Consider the following 20,473-nt stretch of genomic DNA (forward strand, 5'->3'; position numbering starts at 1 on the left):
TTTATCCTTTCCCTTACTCCTGGTCTTTAAACCTGCTCTGAGGAGAGCTATGCATGCCAGGCTAGTGCTCATCAAAAGCCAGCAATCACAGCTAAATCAGCATGCAAAATGCCACTCAACCTTGGGCCTTTATTAAAATTTGCTGGGACTCAATTTGAGATAGCGATCATTCTTATTAAAAAGCAAAATGTAAGATAGTTTTTTTATATAAATCTCTGGATGGAATGGAATTGTTAATCAGCATAGGCTGATGTGATTTCTCTGTTGCAAATCCTGCCGAGGGCTCAGAAGTGGCACATTACCATAATTCGTAGGCTAGAGCTGGCAGCTTGAAAAAGACCCGCAAGAATCTTTAAAATGCTTTAGCAAAGCTGCAAGTCACAGCAAAACAACACAGTGAGAGCTGCTGCCCGGAGCTGATGCCATTCTGTAACCAAGTTCTGGCCTCTTCCCCATCACTTGCTTTCTCTCGACGCTTCCCTTGTTTACGGTGCTGGGCGTCGTTTATAAACAATGCCTCAACATCGCTTTTGGGCTCCGCCCGTACCCAGTACCCATCCACTGGCCGTGGTCTGGGGTGGCCGTGAGGCCTCACCGAAAGGGCCTGCCGTTTTCTCTTAGTGCAGAAAGTGCAGTTAATCAATTAACCACATGCACGTAACGCATTGTCTCCCCCGCCGTATCCTGTCTCCCTGTTTGACGTAACCCTCTGTGATTTTTGTACTGTAAGAAACAGAGCAGCTTCCAAAAGACACAGAGCGCCGGTTGGATGCACCGTGGCCTGTTTATCGAACGCCTGTTTTTCATCTCCAGCAAACATCGTTTGATCGGGGGGCCCAACCCTTCACTGAGGGAAGCCAGAAACTTGTATCGTTTTTTCCCCCACTTGCGGGAGGGGTAGAGCTTCTCCGTCAGGGACACACTCGGGCGTACCCACCAGGAGGTGTTGGCATAACACATTTGGTGCAACCAAAACGATTGAGTAGGTCGTGGAAGAATGTGCTGACCAAGGCCGTCCCCTCGGTGGACGTGAACTAAGGGCAGCCTGACCTCCCTGTAAGAATGTACAAGAATTTCGGATGTGTTTTCTGTACCTACAACCGACGTGCATATCCTTCTCCCGAAAAGTCCAAGTAGCTCAGTCATTTGCAAGCCAGGTTGCTACCAAATAATTGTGTCTGCAGAGGAGGCTGGGGCCCTCAGGGTTCTGGGGTCTGGAGGTGTCAGGAATATCTTCTCCCCCGTCTTTTTTGGGTCGTAGCTCTGCATTCGGTGTTTCATTGGAACGCCCAACTACAACGAAGGTGAAAGGCTCAAACTTTTACTCAGGAATCAGTGACAGGGGTCAGTGACACAGGCCAACTTATTTGTCTTCCGCGAGAGGCCAACGGAGAGCACTTCCAGACGGGCGACGCTCTGGTAAGGACTCAGGGTGGCCTCTAACTAGAGTCCTAGTGCTTTTTAGGGTGTATTTAAATGCACATGTACTAGTGGACGGAGCACATGGGTTTTCGGGAGTCACATTGTTCCTTCTAAGCGGCTCACCCTGCTTAGGCTCCTCGGGTCTACTCACAGCCCCTGAGCCTTTGACACAGCAGGATGACGTCTGAAGTTCTGCCAGAGCATCTGACTTCGTTCAAGTCTGACTGGGCTTCGGTCAGAGGTGCTGAAACTTTACCAACTAGTGGTTGGTTGGGAAATCCGGGGGGCAGCTCCTAAGCGTGACACGTTAAAAACCAGAAACGAGCACGAAATTAAACAAGAGCCAGGGAGGGGACCGGAGCCAGATTCAAGGAGCTCTTCTCTCTGATTCTCCGTCTGACACCCCATCTGAATCCTTCATTAAAGCCAGAGAGCTGGACACGGCTTTCTGGTTAAACACGGCGATCAGATTGAAGAGATGGGATGGGTCACGTATTTGTCAAGTCGCCAAACACGTGGCGAGGCCATTGTTTCAGGGCGCGGGACCCGGGGCTTCCAGCATACGGTGCCGCGCGCGGCCCCCAAACCTCTCCGGCCCGCTTCCTCCTCGGCGAGGACCGTGATTGCTCAACGTCAGCCTGCACAGCTGGGCTTCACCTCCCCATTGGCAGTGGATGCTTCATCTGAAATGCGGGTAGTATTTGTCAGCCTGGAAGTGTCTTGAGGCTGCTTCTGGGAGATACAAGGAGGAAACTGATAAGGAGAGCATCAGAAGGGCAGTTAATTGCCTCCAGTCTCTCGGTGCCGGGAATATTTAAAATCTATGGGATTAAAGGCAGATTAAAAACTGTGGAAGCAGGGGCCCAATAGCGCTGAAAGATCACAATCAGCAAGGGTAATGGCAGAGAAAAAATGAATGTGGCAAATAAAATGACAGATAGGAAATTCAGATCCGCGGCTAATGCTCCAAACTCCATCTTGTAAAGTACAATTCATCTACGTGTAAATCATTTTTTGGCTTCAAGCTTATCGGCCAATCGGTGAATTAAAAATGCTCTTTCCTTGGAGGATTAAAGAGGTTGATTGAAGTCAGTGTGAAAACCGGCTAATAAGTCTGGAAATGTCAGGAGGGGGCTCCAGAGGAACTCAGTGTCCTTTCCCCACCCCCACCCCCACCCCCACCCCCTCTCCACGCTTGACACAGGAAGTTTGCAAAGCTGTGGAGTTCTGGGACTTTGAGAAATGCTCTTGCATTTTCTGGGGGTGGCAGAACTGTAGGGACGGGGTGTTTGGGCTTGCAGGGTGAACGGGGGTGTTTATATTGAAGACACCTAGGAAGATGTGAGTGAAAACGATTGCTCCGTGTAGGAATCAGTTCTCCAGAAGAGAGCTGGATATGAACCTGAGAGCTGGATACGAACCTGGGGCCCGTAAACTCACCACCAAGGGTCTAGGTTAGATTGCAACACTGTGGTGAGGAGTATTTGAATCCGGCACTGCGGATTTACTCGGAAAATGATGTTTGTTTGGGCTCCTGGGTTAAACATACTATACTTTAAAGAAAAAAAAAAACATTCCCTGTACCTCATTTCTCAAAGCAATTTCAATACTAGGCATGGAGTAAGTATTTCCTGAACTAGAGACTTGCTTCCTAAGGCAACTTTTGTTTTCAAATATGTGGCCACTTAATATTGGATTCATGGCTTTCTTAGACATGGTATTTGCAGAGAGGTGGATGCTCATGGGTGATCAGGAAGCTAAGGTCGGTCAGGAGGCCGGACGACACTGCAGAGGCGGGTGTTCCCTTCCTTCCCAAAAGCCTAGGTCAACAAGGGAACTCCCGGCACCCGCCCCAAACTAAGACAGGTTGTAGGACTCTGAGAAGAAAACTTCTTTACTTGTCTGTAGTTTTTTTTAACCCCAGCTGCACCAAGTATTGGGTGCTGACTCTGTGCTAAACGCCGTGTTAGGTGGGCGCTTTGCATCGGATGTCTAGAATCACCTAAGAACACTGGAGGTAGGTTTTATAAACCCTGTGTCCTAGATGATGAGCCATGACGTAGTGAGGTGAGCAGCTCTCTCAAAATGACTCAGGAAGAAAAGAGAGCGATCTAGACTCTAACCCAGGTCTGTTTGATGCGCTAGTCTTTCCTGTTACCACCCTTGGATCTCTCCTTCCTTTTTCGTTTTGAGGAATACATACAACACACACACACACACACACACACACACACACACACACACACCCTACTATGGAGATGCGGTCTTAAGAAACAAGACTGACTGATATTGGGGTCCTGGGCATATCCCAAGCGATGGATCTGCTGCCTGATTTGAAGAGTCTTGGGAAAGTGACTTCAGGCCTTCGCATCTTTGATTTTTAGGCTGCCGCCATGAGCAAGTCGTGTCCGGGCATTAGATTTTCCTGTATACTCAGCAGGATTTACAAAATCCTAATCTCCCTTGGTAAATTAACACATTCTGCTTCTAATACTTTAATATGTACAAGTTTACTAGATTGGAGCTGGAGGCTGGAAGGAGTGCCAGAAAAGATCGTTCCCTCCTCCCTGTTGCCACCGAAATAATCACCAGGAACTGGCTTTGTGGATGTTCATTCTTGACTCTGGAGCAACTTACTGACTTTATTTTCATGGGTCTTACTCTCCTTACTTAGGAAATAAGGCGACTCCTATTTCTTTTCCTCTCTAACTTCCTCAGAAATTCTAAGAGTAAGAAGAAGAGTCCTTTCAGTACTTTGGTTTTGCAAATGTGCGTTTGGTTGGCTACAGGCAAAATTGGGGGGAGAGGAGGTCGGCTCTGCCCTTCCACACTTGCCCTGGATGGCGGTAGGGAACTTCTTACCTGGAACTCATGGTTAGCTCTAAGCTGTGCTGTCTTGTCCCGCATCTTGAAGCCTCTTCCAGACTTTTTCTTTCTTGGTTCTCACGGTTCCTTAGTCCTTGCACATCCAATTTGGGCATGGCTCAGTGCCAACTCTGAGCAGAGGAAAGGCAGTGAGGTCCAGCGGGTTTTCTACTAATTTCATTCCTTGCTTCAACCTCAACTTTTCTATTTTTTGAATGGAACTCTCATGATTAATCTTTATTTTCGATAACAGTTGGTGTTTTCTTCTGTTTTAAAAGCATCATGTGTTTGTTATTGAAGATTTGGAAAATGTGTAAAGACATCCGGAAGAAATGAAGAGTCTCTGCAATCCTGTCATGTGGGGAAGGCCATTGTTAGTCCTTTTTTTTTTTTTTTTTTGGAAATATACATGTTGTTATTTTTGGTCAAAAAAACTATTTATTTGTAGTAAAACAGGAAGTTTAATTCAGCATTGTTAATTTTTCGTGTACTGTATCATGAGTATTTTCTTGTGCCAATACACATCCTTCGATGTTACATTTTTAAATTGTAGGTGCGTAAGAAAAGAATCAATGGCAATTTCTACCACGGAGTCATTAACATTCAGCATATACTCTTCCAACCTTTCTCTATAATGCATACGTGTGTGTTTACACAAATGGGATCTTTGGCTCGTTTATTGACTCTTGATGCTAACACGTAGTACTTCTATTTGCCATGCACTATTCTAGATGCTCCACATAGGCTAATTCATTTAATTCAATCAATATTTAATCCGACAGCCCTATGAAGGAGGTACCATTATTATTCCCATTGTGTAGATAAGGGAACTGAGGCACAGTGGAGGTTAATTTGGAAAGCCGTAGAGCCAGGAGTCACCCACAGAGTGCAGGCTTCGGACAATAGACAGGCTGCTGGAGTCCAAGGTGCCCGGGGGCCAGCATCTGGGAATGGAAACTTGACAACCATGTGATTCTCTGGTGTCTTGGTTTTCTGGGCTGATAGCTTCCCGCCTGGAAAATGACTCTGGTCTCCATTCCCTCTTCCCGGAGGAGAGTATGCCTGGTTAAATTTACCTGTCCTGTGTCTCTTTTCCTCAGGGCTGTGCTCTGCTAATCTGATAAACTAATCTGCTAATGTGATAATGGACTAATGTGGGGCCCTTTAGGGTAAAAACATATTTGCATGTAAAAGGGGGCTTTCTGGAGCCTTCTCCATTGCATAAGTATTTGGGACACTGGAGAGAAAGATATTTAGGGGCTGCAGAACTTTCCTTTTTGTTTTAACTCTGAAGTGGCACACTCTAACTGACGATTCTCTCGAAAGTCTGCTCCTTACACACACAAATGGGTTATGTCAGCACCCGAGTTTTCTTTTAAGACAGCCCTTCATGGAAAGGCTTCTGCATGGGTAAATTTCATTGTGGGAAAAGGAGTCAGGAACTGTTTCCTATAAACGGAAGTGATACACTAAGAGTTCATGCTTAGGCATCTTCACAGAGGGTTCAAAGTTGAGAAACAGACAAAGTGGACAATCTTAGGGGTGCAAAGGGCATTTGGGGCTCAATGTCTCAGGCTATGACAACACACGCTGGATTTTCTTGAAGAGTAGAGCCTAGGAACTGTGTACTCTCAGCTCACCTTCCTCTTTAATGCTTGTGAGAGATTCCTAATGGGCATTTCTGTTGGGCGGTTTTGTAAATACGAGGTATTCCTTGCTGAGACAGATGGGGAAGATGTCTCTCCCAGGATGGATTTGGCTATTTTGCGTGGTAGATAAGATTGGTAAGAACTAAGCACGCGAGGAGAACTGCAAGCAGCCCCTAGCTGTCTTGCTCTCATTCAAGTGTACATTTGAAGGTCAGCTTTGGAAAGATCCTAGATGTTAAGCGAACGCCCTGGTAGTTCTCCCAGAAACCACCGCTTTGCTGTGCATTTGCCTCTAATTGTGACCTGGGGTGGGGAGAGGGGGAGGGAAGGGCAGGAATCTCCAGGTGGGAGAATTCCTTTGGATTTGCATCACAAAAATCTTAGGATCTCAGGAATTTTCCGTTTATTTATTTTTTTACATTCTGGTGAGCAAGCTTCTGTCTCAGCCCCAGGGACAGAGAACAACCTTTATCTCTGTTAGTCCCGAGGGAAAAAGCCCCAACTTGTACTGGTTCTCTGAGAATGGAGAGCTAGCCCTCAAAGTACAAACTTGGCCAAAACATTTAAAAAAAAAAGTTTTTTTTAATGTTTACTTATTTTTGAATGAGAGAAAAAGACAGGGCGTGAGCAGGGGAGGGGAAGAGGAGAGGGAGACACAGAATCGGAAGCAGACTCCAGGCTCCGAGCCGCCAGCAAACAGCCTGACCCAGGGCTCGGACTCATGAGCCGTGAGATCATGACCTGAGCAGAAGTTGGAAGCGCAACCAACTGAGCCACCAGGCGCCCCAAACCATTTTGAGGTAGGCACTGCCTTCTGCATTTGCAAGGGGACCGTCCTCTCATGCCCATGAGTGTATCCCTGAAAGCAAAGCAAAGGGATAAAATAGGACTTGCCAAGGACCCCTTCCTCCATTTGCATCTGTCCTCCCAAATTCACACTGGGCCTTTCTAGCTATGTCCTGTCGACAGACCTCTGGTTTATCTGCTGCATAGGTTAAAAGGAGTCCCGTGTCAATCCCCGTACGGTTTCTCATCATCGTAAACTCGCACGGAAAGAGATTGTTCTCTCTCACCCAAATCAGAGCAGTACCACCATCCCTTCCTTCTCTCACTCACGGAGCAGAAATGGGGAATTTCAGATGCTGAGAAGCCTTCCGAGCGCCCCTCCCTCTCTCCGCACGTTGCCCGCTGGATCAGATGCCCCGTGGTCCCAGGGTGGCTCTGATGATGGGGATTAAGCGGCTGGCTGCTCCATCTAAGTACACGCCAGGCTGTACACAACCTGTCTGCCCTTTTTTACTTGCAAAATGGAAATCTCTCTAAGCTCTATCATCTTTGACATTGCTGTAAAAAACCAGTTTGAGTGATAAGAGGAACCCAACAGAATGGCAGGATGGGATACGTGGCAGGGATATATTTTTTGACCCCATATTTTAAAACTTTGGATGCAGCAGACATATCTAAGTTAAGTTGTGCCTTGCCTGCTAAAAGGGAAGATTAATATCCCATAAATTACTTCCCCAAGTCCTTGGTCCTGAATTTCAGTTCTTAATGCACAATACTGCACCTCATCATGGAAAATCAATTCATCTTCTTATTCCATTTTCTCTCTCTCTTTTTTTTTTTTTTTGATTAATGTGTTTTTATTTTCACCAATGTCTCAAAGGTCCTTGCATATTATGAAATTTTAAATATATTAGTAATGTTTGATTTTTTTTTTTTACCAAAGTCACAGAATTTTCCTCTCTGAATATTTAAAAGTAGAATAGGGTAAAGGATTATCGTTTGAGAATTATTTTGATCCAATCCTTTCTGGAGGCGGTAGAATTAATTTGACCTTTAAATGTCTATGCTTCTTTAAAAACATAATCTGAGGTAGGTAGGGGAGAGCAAAATCTCCACTAAAATGGGACATAATACATACAGTAGGTACTCCACGAAGAGACAAAATAATCTTAATGTAAAAAATTGCCACGAGATCAAAATTAGTGATAGTTCCTTCTTCCCTTTGCCCATGTCCTTCTGCATTTGGGCTTCGAGTAATGAACACATTACAGGGTTGGGCGACAGGATATGGATTATTTTCTAATTTGAATCTTATTGTGCTATCTTAGGGCATATTTTCGCTTCTCTGACTCATTTCTTTATCTCTAGAATGATAGGTTGTTACCTCTCACCCTTAAGGCAGTAGAATATGGTGGAAAGAACTTGCGTTTGGAAGTCAGGGATACTTCGCGTTTTCACGTTAATATCTGAGGAATATCAGGCAAATTCCTTAATACCTCGGAGTTTTATCTTACTGACCCGTCAAACGAAATGATTATATTTTGATCTTAGTCTTTTTATGGGGGTTTAATGAGATTTTATATATGTATACAGTAGGTATTCAGCCAATGTCCCTTCCCTTCACGTTGCTCTTCCTTCTTTTCGATTTTTACATTTGACAAGGGTTTGTGATATCGCAGCAGTAATGTTAACGCTTGTACTGCACTTACTAGGCGTTAGGTAATCTGCTAAGCATTTGATATATTTTATTAACTCATTCAATCCTCATAATGTCCTTATGAAATAGATCGCATTGCTATCTCAGCTCTCCAGATGAAGGACCCAAGTACAGAAACGTTAAATAGTGGGACTAAGGTCACAAAGCCAGGAGGTAAAGTAGCTGTGGTTTTGAACCTGGGCTGTCTGGTTTCTGAGATGCCACTTACAAGCACTACGTTCGGCTGTACCATTAATGAGCCTGGCCTATTTGACTCCAGGCGGGGCTGATCACAGTTGGAGGGCCCTTTGAGAAATCTTGTCCCGCTCTGCCAAACTGTTTTGAACACACATAGGAGTGAGGGTTCTTGGTAAAATATGTTTGGGAAACCACAGTTAAGTTGGTTTATTCGTTGTAAAGCTTTATTAGGATGTCTCAAGGATGTACCTGATATACTAATGCGTATGGCAAATCCCCACGATTACGTGTAAGAAATACAGTGACACCCCCAGATTATTTGATCACATAAATGTTTTAAAAGAACACGTGGCAACACTTCTGAGGTGCATAGTTCAATGCATGTGAATGTAATCCAATCATATCCTCGTACAGATGGGAGAATAGATGTTCAGAGACAGGACGGACCTTCCTTAAATGGCGGACGTTTGGTGGGAGAGTTGGTATAATTCTCAGCCCTTCTGCCTCTCAATTCTAGCGCTCTTTGTAGCATGTGATCGTGCCCTTGGTAAAGAACCGCAGTACTGTTTTCCAGCCCTCCTGCCTAGTTCATTTAGTACATTGACTAGGTCTGACACATGGCTTTTACGTTGTGATATCTTAGTTTTTTTGAGGAAGAAGACAATGCTACTCTTAGGTACATAATTAATGTGGCCCATGATAGTATCCTTTCCTTCTTATTCTTGCTCCTGGGGGCTCTGTGTGGAGCTCTTAAAAGCCAGCCGTCAGCCTCAGGGCTGGATCTTGCTTGGTTATCTTGGTTTCAAGTGCCCGAAGATCACGTCTCCAAAACACTCTGTAGAGAAGTGGGTCATGCGAATAAAACAGCTTTGAAACACAATTCTAAAATCTTTGAAATACCGTTAACCCCATCAGAGATTTGAAAGTTGCATTTGAATAATCTAACACACGCAAGGTGTCCTGTAAATGACAGAAGGTGGATTCTGGCTGGGGGGTCGGGGGGGGGGATTGGTAAATTCAGCAGATCAAATCCAAATGATAGGGCTAGAATTATGGTAGCTCTCCTAATCCCGTACCTTCAAATTCCTGAGCATTACAAAACAACGGGACTCCATCTGAAGCAGTAGCCACCATCATCCTGTTGGAATTTAGGGGAAGTTGTTTCAAGGGAAGATATTTGGAAGCCCAGCGATTTCCCAGTGTACCCCAATTCTCCATAATGATAATGCAGCCGAATCCCCCTTCCCATCTGCTGAGGCATCCGTCCCTAGGGGTCAAGTGAACTTTCGGGGACAGGAAATTCAAAGTTTAGATGTTGGAGGATCCTGTGTTGCATTCTGATTTCAGGAGAGGAGGTCCTCCAATTAAAAACGAATCAATCTGTCAATCAATTAAGCACACAAAAACAGGACGCGAAGAAGATCTTGATTTCTGGAGGACGGAGTCTGAATGAGAGACAAGAATAATCTCTGCCCCCGTTTCTTCTCTTGTAATCACAGTGGTTTACAGATGTTTTTCTGCAGCTCCAGTGGGCAACTGGGTTTGTAACTGTCCGGGAGCAAGGGCTGTGAGCAGTCTGCTTAAAATGATATATTTGATATGCAAATAACGAGGCAAAAAAAAAAAAAAAAAGAAACAGTGCCTACTGATAAGACTCAGGACCATGGCTTCAAGTGAGGGTCACAGTGGGGGGATAAACAATGATCAAGTTCATGAATTAGACTTCTGTTTACCCTGCTTCTGTCGCAAATATTTATTAATTAAGCCAGGAAGGCTAGTGGGTACTGATGAGCAAATTAGCACATCAGACCTTGGATGAGAGTTGGAGAACATCAAGGACCAGGGGGAGGAACCCGGGAAAATGAAATAGAGGCCACAGTTTACAGTTTATGTTGATATGAATCAAGGAATATCTAAGCAATTTGCTAAATCAAAGGCAAAAACTTCACGTAACGAAAAGGCCCTTCATCAGTTTCAAATAATTTTAGCTGTTTTTCTTTCATTTGCAAGAATGATGATGGTAGATATGTAGAAAATGATGACAGGAAATTGGGAGGAGTTGCCGTACGATTATGACTACTTCAACTGAGCAACTCTCAGAGGAATACACACGAGTGATGACCGCATTATACACAAACACGGACAGCTTGGTAAAAGGAGTTTCTGTGGAGATTCCCCTATATATATATATATATATATATATATATATATATATGTACATATATATATATACACACACACACACACACACACACGTACACATACATATACGTATACATATATACGTGTACGTATATATGTATATGTATATACATATACGTATACATATATACGTACACGTATATATATATATACACACACACATATATATACATATATATATATACACACATATATATGTGTGTATATATATATATGTGTGTGTGTGTATATATATATGTATATATATATACACACACACACGCCTCCGGAGGATTTTCCTAACTATCCAGTTCTGGAATTTCAGTCTGTTGCCATCTTTCTTCCCCCAAACTTGAAACTTCTAGGAAGAAGTTCCAAAGCTATATTTTCGCAAAGCCAGCTCCCTGGTCCCCACACAGTTGGGTGATAAAGGATTTAAGTAGGATTTACATTTTCATAGGGGACTGCACATCATTTCACAATCCTTCCGCCTGGCAGCCATTCCCGCGTTTCTTGGGCTGCTGGCGGCCCTCTTTGCCTTCCCTTACAACCGTTTTATTTTAAATTATTTACTATTTCTCGCTGCTCACGCACAGTCTTTTCTCTGTGTACTCTTCGACACCCACAGGCAGACAATAGGCAGGACACTTCACTCTAGGTTATGAATGTCTAAAGTCAGCATTGACTCTGGTTCCTAACATTAGCTCCACATTTAGCACCCTTGGAGAAAGTTCTCATTTGACTGTTTTGGGGCGGGGCCCAGGCACTGGCATTTTTCAGAAAGCTCTCAGAAGGTTTTCACATACAGCTAAGGTTGAGCCCCATTGAATTTCTAAAGCCTTGTCCCTTGAAGTGTCGCAGATGATTTCCAACCAAACTTCTAAATACATGTATATATTTATATAATATTTAAAGCAACATTACCTATATCTATATCTATAATCTATATCTATATTCATTTTGGGTAACAAATCTTTTTTTTTCTAACTTTTTTTTAATGTTTGTTTATTATTGAGAGACAGAGAGAGACAGAGCGTGAGCAGCGGAGGGGCCGAGAGAGGGAGACACAATCCGAAGCAGGCTCCAGGCTCCGAGCTGTCAGCACAGAGCCCGACACGAGGCTCAAACTCAGAAACTGTGAGATCATGACCTGAGCCGAAGTCGGACGCTCAACCGACTGAGCCCCCCAGGCGCCCCCATTTTGGGTAACAAATCTTAAATTATGCTGCATCCCAGGTAGCTCCTTAATTCAGCTATTAGATCAAGTAACTATAATTCCCTCAAACATCATCTTTTGCAAAATTATAAGATAAGTTTTACACTGAATTCGAATTTTCCAGAGTGCTTTTCGAAATTCTTATTTTCCAGGGCGTCTGGGTGGCTCAGTCAGTTAAGCATCTGGCTTCGGCTCAGGTCATGATCTTGCTGTTCGTGGGTTCGAGCCCTGCGTTGGGCTCGGTGCTGACAGCTCGGAGCCTGGAGTCTGCTTCGGATTCTGTGTCTCCCTCTCTCTCTGCCCCTTGCCTGCTCATGCTCTATGTCTCAAAAATAAATTAAAAAAATACAAACATTTAAATATATTCTCATTGAGAAGACGACATTTGAACCAAGACACGGAGGTGAGGGTATTTAGCCATGTTGATAATGGAGTAGGGGTGGGGGAGAATCTCCAGGTAGAGTGACAGCCTATGCAGAAGTCCTAAGGCAGAAGTGGTGTGCTTGGTGACTTCCAGAGCCTCGCAGGAATGCGGGGAGAGAGGGGAGAGTACTAGGAGAGGAGATCAGAGGTGTCATGGAACACAACTACGTGGGGCTGCTGTAAGGACTTTGGCTTTTACCTGGTGTGAGATGGGCAGACACTGTACGGGTTTAAGAGGAGCAATGCACTTGGACTTATTTCGTTAAAGGACCTCCGTGGTTCCTGTGTTAAGAATAGACTGGGGGGCGGGTGGAAGGAAGGAAAGCAATGAGAGGGGTCCTGCAGCCATCTACATAATAAGCAAGTAAGGAAATTAATCAATCAATAAATAAACATTAAACATTTTAAAAACCAAAGGTTGCGCCTGAGTGTCTCAGTCAGTTGAGTGTCTGACTTCAGCTCAGGTCATGATCTCATAGTCGTGAGTTCCAGCCCCGCATCAGGCTCTGTGCTGACAGCTCAGAGTCTGGAGCCTGCTTCAGATTCTGTGTCTCCCTCTCTCTCTGCCCCTCCCCTGCTCACACTCTTTCTCTCTCTCTCTCTCGCTCTCAAAATTAAATAAACATTAAAACACTTAAAAAAAGAAAAGAAATTCTTACTTTCATTTTTTTTTCCCTCTGTGCTACATGATTCTAGACAGATAAGGATTTGGGTGGACTGAGGGTAAAAAAGAAATAGTAAAAGAAAGAAAAATCTATGCTTTTATAAAATCTTGGAGAAAAAAAGTGATATTTGAACCGTGAAGGTTTCCAGCATGTGGGGATGTAAAAACCGTACTTTTGTATGGAAAGTTTCGTTCTCTTCCTTGCGGTCGAGAAGAAAAACGCAGGGCTTTGCACACAATTTCTCCGTGGTAGATCGTCGAGGGGCAAGACAAGGTGTTTCATAGATGCAGTTTTTATACGCTCTTTCATAGACCAGGTAGAACCCTCGGGAATCTAGAAGAAAAAGCACACACGAGGATTGAAATCTTGGCTTCTCTTATTACTCTTATCAGAATTAGGATGAGTTTTGTCACTTTTCAGTAACTCACTGGCTAGATGTTACAAATAGAGGAGAGAAAGGAAGGGGTATGACTCAGGTCAACATTGAAATCTTCATCTCACACACATCTCAGACGCCACGTAATGTGGGGTCTGGGATTAAGGGCTGAAATGAAGATCCCTCGTTAGGGGCAGTGGTCATCTTTAGGAGACAGACAGGCTTCCAAATGTAGCCCTAAATTAGGCTTTGTGGTTCGGGCTTATGGTGCGCAGGAAAAAAAATGAACCCTCCTCCGCTCCTCCCCCTGAACGATATATTCACTTCTGAATCCCTGGAAACCGTGAAGATGGCACAATCATGGATATTACATTCTACTGCAAACGGTGCGATTGGTTGGAGCGCCCGGGTGGCTCAGTCGGTTAAGCCTCCGACTCCGGCTCGGGTCATGATCTCACGGTCCGTGAGTTCGAGCCCCGCGTCGGGCTCCGTGCTGACCGCTCAGAGCCTGGAGCCTGCTTCGGATTCCGTATCTCCCTCTCTCTCTTCCCCTCCCCTGCTGGTGCTCTGGCTCTCTCTCTCTCTCAAAAATAAATAAAATAATTTAAAAAAATTTTAAAAATTGAGCTGTGCTGTACATGCAAAAATGACCCTAGGTTGTTTTTTTTTTTTTTAAGATGCGATCGGTTTAAGGATGTTGAGAGGAAGAAGAGATCATATCGATTTTCTATGTGGGCCCTAAATGCAACCACGTGCTTGCTTCTGAGAGAGGGAGGGGTGAAGGAGACCCACTCAGAGGAGGAGACGACGGTGTGAAGATGGAGGCAGAGATCAGGGTGATGGGGACGCAAGTCAACGAATGCCTGCAGCCAGCAGAAGCTGGAAGAGGCAAGCAATGGCACCGCTCCCAGAGCCTCTGGAGGGGGTGTGGTCCTGCAAAAAGCTTGGCTTCCCGCTTCTCCTCTCCACAGCCGTGAGAGAGTACGTTTCTGTTGTTCGGAGCCACAAGTCTGTGATAATTCGCGATAGCAGCGACAGGACATTGATGCAGGACCCGGTATACGAGAATAGAGTGGAAACTAAGTTATCTCACTGCACGAGGTGAGCCCTCCTGTCTGTGTAGAAGTAGGACTGGAAAAATGCGCCGAATGCCCTCGTCTGGTATTTGTGTACCAATTATTTTCCGCTAGCGCACTTTTTCAGCCCATGGTCTTAATACATAACCCAATAATATCATCCCTGTTTGGGAGATGGTAAGCCTCGGGCACAAGCTGATTAAGCAACTTTGGGTCTAGGTGATGAGTCTAACGAGAGTCACGATTCAAGAGAACACATTGCAGATTCTGAAATTCAGTCCAAAAGGAACACTCAGTGCCCATTTCCATAGAGTTCCCCGGGGACTTTACATATGGAGCAAGGCTGACATCGGCCTCTCCTGCAGGCCGGAGATCCCCAGGGAAATGCCCACACAAGGGACTAAATCATGGGCAAAGTCACAGTAAAGGCATTTATCTGAGATGCCTGAATTTGTTATCTTTGTGTTCTGCCGTGCCTCCCTCCGGCCCACATTACATCCCAACTGAAGTTAGACTCCATTTGGAAGATGAGAAGGCTCAGGTTGTCTTCGGAGACCTATTCCAGACCAAGCTGGTAGCTGTCTCCTGGATCCCACGGGAGAGCTACTCTTCCCCCTTCCCTCCCCTGCACCCTAATGGACTCACACTACGGCATTTGTGAAGAATCTTCTCAGATTCTTCGTGTTGATACAGAAATATGTGCCTCCCACATTACATAAGCTTTACTTCTGAATGGATTTTAGCTCCGGAACACTCCTCCACAGTTAGGCCACCCTGATGTGAGAGCTAGCATCTAACTTGTGACCTTGGGATCAACTACGTTCCTTCACCTCATTTTCCTGGGATAGGAACACCGCCTAATGGGCTGGAGGATTTATTCTCCAGGCATTCCCCTTTTGGCCTTGGGAAGATAATGCAGTTCTGGGTTTTTTCAGGACAACCATCAACTGTCCGAGTACGGTAACGAGTCCTCTGTTTTTTTTTAGTTTGCTAGCTACTTCAACGCAATGCCACAAGCTGGGTGGCTTAAGTAGCAGAAATGTAGTCTGTCACGGTTCTGGAGGCTGGAAGTCCAAGATCAAGGTGTCAGCAGGCTGGCTCCTTCTGAGGGTCGTGAGAGAAGAGTCTGTTCCAGTGCTGTCTCCTTGGCTTGGAGATGGTCTTCTTCTCCCTGTGTCCCTCCACAGTGTCTCCCTGTTCTGTGCATGTCTGCCTCTGTGTCCTAATTGTCCCTTTATACAAGGACAGCTGTCATATTGCACTTACACTCACCTGAATGACCTCACTTTATCTTGATTACCTCCGTGAAGACCCGGTCTCCAAATAAGCTCCCTTTCTGAGGCACTATGGGTCAGGGCTTCAGGATATCCCCCCCCCCCTTTTTTTCTGGAGAAGGAGGAACACAATTCAACCATGACACTGGAGAAGACTTAGAAGAAGAGTCCCCGTTGATGTCTTCACTTATTTCCATGCCAATGCTTACACTCTGCAGTTCCCATTGGGTTCAATCTCCCTTCTTGCTTGGGCTCCAGTGGAGACGTCATCAAGATGGCAGTCACAATCGGATAGGACCCATGACACGCTTACCCTCCACTGGACACATGAACTTCCCCTGGAGGTCCTAGGTGTTGTTTTCTTGACGGTTTAAATCATTTTGGAGAAGCAGTGGGGTCTGATGATTTAGGGGGTATGGGCAGGGTGTTGGTAAGGCAGTACATGCACAGTTTTGGGAGGATGGGGGTGAAGGTCAAGTTAGAAGTTCTGTCAGGTCATGGCTTCGTATCCAGTCAGGGTGACAGGAAGCCTGACTGGAGCTGTAGGGGGAAGGGGACCATTTTAATCTGGTGGAACCTCCCCCTTTCCCCCCGGATTAGAAGAAAGTGGGAATGCCGTGTTCCCAGTTATATCTTCTTGCTAATCCAAATGTTTACTGTTCATTATGCAATAATTTTCTGTATGGTGCCTCAAGGTCTTTAGAGGGTTTCTACTCTAAAGACTGAATGAATAATAATTGATTTAAAAAATAAAACCGGGGCGCCTGGATGGCTCAGTCGGTTAAGCGTCCGACTCTTGATTTTGGTCAGGTCATGATCTCCCGGTTTGCGGGATTGAGCCCCACATCAGGCTCTGTGCTGATGGCACGGAGCCTGCTTGGGATTCTCTCTCTCCTCTCTCTCTGCCCCTCCCCTGCTTGCTCTCTCTCTCTCTCAAAATAAATAAATAAACATTAAAACAAACCTCAAGGCTAGGTTGGAATGGAAAGGCATTGAAGCTAGAATAGGAGAAAGACAAAACGCAGGTAGGGAAAGAAAATCCCATGAGATCCCATGAGATGTTGTGTGGTTACTTACCACAACCTGAGGGGCTTCGTGGACCCACAGTCTCACTTACCTTCATGGACCAGTGTCAAGATCCCCCACCAAGGATTCACTTGGGTTCGGTTGGGCAGAGTGAAAAGCCCATCAGCAGTAGATTAAGAGACAGATATCAGTTGGGATCCCCACACTGGCCCTTATTAGCTATGTGACCTCAGGGAATTCATTTAACTTTCTTTGAAGGGACACTTAGGCTTACAGATAAAGGTTTTTGTGAGGATTTGAGGAAAAGGTCTCTGCACAAATACCTCTAGCTGTGTCTGTGGGCTATCTGGGTCTCCTCCCCACTCCCCACCAACGGGTGGTCAGAGGGTTCCAGAATGTCTTAAGCTCTAAGCATGCCGGAGGAAATGATACGTATGAAGGCACAATACCTTGGTCTAGGTCTCAAATAATCCCGGATGGTTCCATTTTACTTCTGAGTGGAAAAGGCTGGAGTAATAGGAAAGCATCAGAGGGTGAAGTGGGCCATGGTGGAAAGGTGGGAGGGGGATGGTATTAGAAAGTAGGACACATCTGGATTAAAAGGCACAAGGAAAGGATCTTGGGACCTGGAGAAGAGCTACTTTTATAGTTTTCTTTTGGAACCGAGTGACCTTATCACTTAAAATCCTGTGAGGTCATTTCTGAGTGGGTTCTTGCCCCAGTCTGCTCAGTGAAGTATAGAGAAAGAGGAAATTGTGAAATTTATTAGAGCTGATGATTTCAGCACATAAGAAATGAAGATCGTTCCTATCCAACTATCGTCAGATCAAGCTTGCCTGAAAACTTAAGTGATCTAATTTGTGACTGCTTTTGACAAATGTCCCCAGTGCCTGGTAGCTTAGCTAGAAGCATAAAACATGCGCTAGAATTCTGTCATAATCTGTTTGGGCTGCTATGGCACAAAAAATCACAGGCTAGGGGCTTAAACGACAAGCATTTACTTCTCACGGGTCTGGACGCTGCCACGTCCAGGCTCACGGTGCCGGCAGAGTCCGTGTCTGGCTCAGACCAGCTTCCTGGTTCACAGACAGCCGCCTTCTGACCGTGCCCTCACACGGTGGGAGGTCGGGAGGGGGCTCTGTGGGGTCTCTTCTATAAGGACACTAATCCCATTCATGTCGCTCCACCCTCGTGACCTGCTCGCCTCCAACCATCTCACTGGGGGTTAGGATTTCAACATATGGAGATTGGGACCATATAAACATATGGTGCCAAAGAGAAACTTGGCAAATTGGGCCACCTTGGTCTTCTGTACTTCGTCCCCAGCTGTGACAGCTCAGTCGGATGTGTATTTTAACTTTTCTATTCTCAGCGCCATGCTGTTTGCGTAAGTAACACCACCACCACCACCACCACCACCAAGGAAGCGCTGATCAAGGCTTCTGTGATACTGAAATATCATTTTTGAGCCCGATTCCTCAAATTTTAAGCAGAGAAGGTTTTCACGAATATGGCCGCCTCAAAGTCTGGGTCTTTTACACAAATAATCCATTTGTCTCCAGAACAGAAAACTTAACTTTTTTAGTTCACTGTGGGGCGTCACCACCGTAAGCATTTAATAATTGACCGGGGCCAGTGATGTTGAAGTGACTAGTCCTTGCTCACGCTCCACATTTCTGATCCTTTGGGAATGTCTGCTTTAGTCTGACCATCAGCCTTGTTCAGCAGCGTCAGATGGGACTGTTGTGCGGGGGGGGGGGGGGGGGGGGGGGGCGGAAGGGGGGGGGGGGAGTCCCAGTGGAGAGACCTGGCCTCAGTCGGAGGTGACTGGAATGCTCACCATGGCCCTCTCTGTTCTGCAGGGGAAGGAAAACACCGAGTCATGGAAAGAGCAGGAAAAGGATGCTCTCTCTCTATAGCCAGAGAAAGATGTGGAACCAAGGTGAAGTTCTCCAGGGACATCATGGGGAAGTCCTTTCCAAATATCTCAGTGAGTTTGTACTCAGCTTTCTTCTTCATGGCTCAAGATGCAGTTGGACAGGAAATTTGATACGTTGATTTTCTGAGGCAAGACGACGTCTGGATGATTCTTTTTTGGCCATAGGTGGTTGGCTTCTAGGTGTGACAGCTCATTATCACATTTCATTTCAGGTATTTGATCCAGGACTAACTCAGTTAAAAGTATCGATTACCTAGGGGAATTTTCATAAAGCCCCTTTGGGTTCTTTAATTCCGGTGTTGGCCAGGAATGAGTTTATTTATCTAGGAATGCTAAATATAGCAGCTTAGTATTAAGTGACAGACATCAGAAGCAGTTTGCTTTGAGATTATCGGTTGTTTATTTTAATCTGGTAACGCATGAGAGAAACTCCAAGAGATGTCTCAAGGAAAATTTTCTTATGGATTTTCTTCTCTACATGCAGATATAGTCAGATTGCTTTGCACAACCCAATCTCCAGTGTTTCAGATTGTTTTTTCAGGGCATAGGGCGCCTGGGGGGCTCATTAGGTTAAGCGTCCGACATTAGTTTAGGTCATAATCTCACAGTTTATGAGTTCGAGCCCTGCGTCAGGCTCTGTGCTGACAGCTCGGAGCCTGGAGTCTGCTTCGGATTCTGTGTCTGCCTCTCTCTCTGCCCCTCCTGGCTCGTGCTCTATCTGTCTGTCTCTCTCTCAAAAGTAAACATTAAAGAAATTTTTTAAAAATTAATTTTTCAGGACAGAGTTTCAGGCAAAGATGTCATTTCATTGACCTAGAACTTCCCGATTTTCTTTTCTGGACTCATTTCCTTTTGGTGGACCTAAGAATCATATCCTACATTTCCTCTACTTGAACCCATGTTTAAACACTGAGACAAGAGTTAGGGCTAAATGGTGGTCACTATTTTAAGTATGGCCTTTCCTGGGGATAATTGCATTTTACATGGAGAACCAAACCTTAAGCCAAAGGAATGCAATTTTAATGGCATAATTTTAGGTATTAACAACTGAACTGGGAGGTAAGTTTTGGCAGTAAGGCAGCCTGCTGTCCCTAAAACCACTCCAAACGTTTTTTCCAGGCAGACCTTAAATTAAAGTGCAGGGGCACCTGGGTGGCTCAGTCAGTTAAACGGCCAACTTCAGCTCAGGTCATGATCTCACGGTTCATGAGTTTGAGCCCCGTGTCAGGCTCTGTGCTGACAGCCCAGAGCCTGGAGCCTGCTTCGGATTCTGTGTCTCCCTCTCTCTCTGCCCTTCCCCTGCTCATGCTCTGTCTCTCTCTCTCTCAAAAATAAGTAAACATTGAAAAAATATTAAAATAAAATAAAATTCAGTATTTGCAAAACTTATGATGGCTCAAAAGTTATAAACGTTCACAGTTCACATGGTTTTCCAGTTATAGGGACTACAGAGCCATTATTTTCTAGGTCAGACTTGACTTTAAATGTTCAATCTCATTTTTTCTCCTGAAGAGTCTCAAAGTCCACGAAATTCGATTTTTAAAAAATCGTAATCAAACTAAAGCCTTATAATGAAAGTACACCCAAGAAATAAAACTTCATAGGCAGAGTGTGGTTTTCAATTTGGGATTGAGGGACTACAGACATCACAATCATGTTACCTTAATAATTTGCAAATTTT

The 20,473-nt window shown here is 45.0% G+C and overlaps 1 long non-coding RNA gene across 1 annotated transcript in view; it reads left to right on the top strand.

Moving 5' to 3' along the window:
• The window catches only part of LOC123386436, a 124,309-nt gene that overhangs the window by 88,084 nt on the left and 15,752 nt on the right, over positions 1-20,473 (top strand). Inside the window, exon 3 of the long non-coding RNA XR_006600287.1 lies at positions 18,716-18,843. This is a non-coding gene — a long non-coding RNA (uncharacterized LOC123386436). The remainder of the gene's footprint in view (positions 1-18,715; positions 18,844-20,473) is intronic.

This window comes from Felis catus, chromosome B4 (assembly GCF_018350175.1).
Source record: "Felis catus isolate Fca126 chromosome B4, F.catus_Fca126_mat1.0, whole genome shotgun sequence".
Lineage (NCBI taxonomy): Eukaryota > Metazoa > Chordata > Mammalia > Carnivora > Felidae > Felis > Felis catus.